The 2246-nt window shown below is 40.7% G+C and overlaps 1 pseudogene; it reads right to left on the bottom strand.

Moving 5' to 3' along the window:
- Positions 1-1403: 1403 nt before the first annotated feature.
- LOC100437066 (myosin regulatory light polypeptide 9-like) lies at positions 1404-2246 on the bottom strand (annotated as a pseudogene).

The raw sequence follows: 2246 nt of genomic DNA, 5'->3' as shown, positions 1-2246 counted from the left end.
TTGTCCCAACACAATTTATTGAAGAGATTTTCCCTTCCCCATTGTGTGTTCTTGGCACCTTTGTGGAAGATCGATTGACCATAAACAGGTGGATTTATTAATATTTCTGGACTCTCTATTCTGTTTCATTGGACTCTGTGTCTATTTTTGTGCTAGTACCATGCTGTATTGATTACTATAGATTTGTACTGTATTTTATTTTATTTATTTTAAAATATATTTTACTGCTCCTTGTGAAGCAAGACTACCCCATAGGCAGCATGCCCAGAACAGCAGCCTGTAGTGTATTTTAAAGTCAGGTAGTATGATGCCTCTAGCTTTGTTCTTTTTGCTCAAGATTGCTTTGGCTATTTGGGGACTTTTGTGGCTTTATATAAATTCTAGGATTTTTTTTCTATTTTTGTGAACAAATGTCATTGGTATTTTGATAGAAATTGCATTGAATCTGTAGATCACTTTGGATAGTATAGACATTTTAACAATATTAATTCTTCCTTTCCATAAACTTGGGATATTTTTCCATTTATTTGTGTCTTCCTCGATTTCTTTCATCAATGTTTTATAATTTTCAGTGTATAAGTCTTTTGCCTCCTTGGTTAAATTTATCCCTGTTTAAATTTTTTGGTAGCTATTGTAAATAGGATTAAATTTTTTTTTAATTTTATCATAAAGTTTAATTATGGTTCAGAAAAAAATGAACAAATAACTTTCTCTGAAAAAATATATTGACTCTGTATAGATCACAGTTATTGGGGGAGAGGGGCTGGTAGGTTTAATTACCCTATTTTCTTTTTCTTTTTTCTTTCTTTTTTTTTTTTTTTGAGATGGAGTCTTGCTCTATCGCCCAGGCTAGAGTGCAGTGGCGCGATCTCAGCTCACTGCAACCTCCGCCTCCAAAGTTCAAGCAGTTCTCCTGCCTCAGCCTCCTGAGTAGCTGGGATTACAGGCCCATGCCACCACACCCGGCTAATTTTTGTATTTTTAGAAGAGATGGGGTTTCACCATGTTGGTCAGGTTGGTCTTGAATTCCTGACCTTGGGATCCACCTGCCTCGGCCTCCCAAAGTGCTGGGATTACAGGCGTGAGCCACTACGCCTGGCTTCTTTTTTTTTTTTTTTGAGATGGAGTCTCGCTCTGTCGCCCAGGCTGGAGTGCAGTGGCACAATTTCAGCTCACTGCAACCTCTACCTCCTGGGTTCAAGCGGTTCTTCTGCCTCAGCCTCCCAGGTAGCTGGGATTACAGGTGTGCACCACCATGCTGGCTAATTTTTGTATTTTTAGTAGAGACCAGGTTTCACCATGTTGGTCAGGCTGGTCTTGAACTCCTGACCTCGTGATGCACCTGCCTTGGCTTCCCAAAGTGCTGGGATTATAGCCATGAGCCACCTCGCCCTGCCAATTACCCTATTTTCTATTCTGAAAATGATATTAATAGAAAGTCCTGCTTCCAGTCTGAGTATAAAGATACATGTGCCCCAAATGGCTGAGAATAAATACAACAGGAAATGCAAAAGCTGTAAAGCTAAGGGCATGCAAGAGAAAATCTCAGAAATACCCAAAGTGGCAACAAGGAATGTTTGGCTGGAACTTGAAGTTATTTCAGTCATCTTTGTCTTTTGCTCCATGTTTTAGGGTGCATGTGAACTCAATGTAATTGAAATTTCCCTTTTTGTCAATAGGATCTTCTCTATACAGCTCATCCACTTCCTCGTCCATGAACCCATCCCCCATGGTTGTCAGCAGCTCTCACAGGTAATCTTCCTGAATGGTGCCAGTTGCTCCTTCATCAAAGCAAGCAAAAGCATTTCTGATGACATCTTCAGGATCTGTGCCATTTAACTTCTCACCAAACATGGTGAGGAACACGGTGAAACTGATGGGGCCTGGAGCCTCATTCATCATGGCATCCAGATACCCATCAGCTGGACTCTTCCCAGATGAAGCAAGCATATCCTGCAAATCTTCCTTGTCGATGAAACCATCTCTGTTCTGACCAATCATGTTGAAGGCCTCTTTGAACTCCTGAATCTGTGACTGGTCAAACACAGCAAACACATTGGATGTTGTGTGCTGAGGGCACTTCTTGGTGGTCTTGGTGTTTGCTCTTTTGCTTGACATGATGGTTAAATCCCAGCACATCTACGAGAATCCAAGCACCTCAGCGAGCCCCTCGCTGCTGCTATCTGTAAATAGGATTTTAAAAAATTTCTTTTTCAGATACTTCATTGCACTACATAGAAACTCTA

Source organism: Pongo abelii, chromosome 7 (genome assembly GCF_028885655.2).
Source record: "Pongo abelii isolate AG06213 chromosome 7, NHGRI_mPonAbe1-v2.0_pri, whole genome shotgun sequence".
Lineage (NCBI taxonomy): Eukaryota > Metazoa > Chordata > Mammalia > Primates > Hominidae > Pongo > Pongo abelii.
Note: the sequence above shows the minus strand (reverse complement) of the source record. Positions and strands in the feature narration are given on the sequence as shown.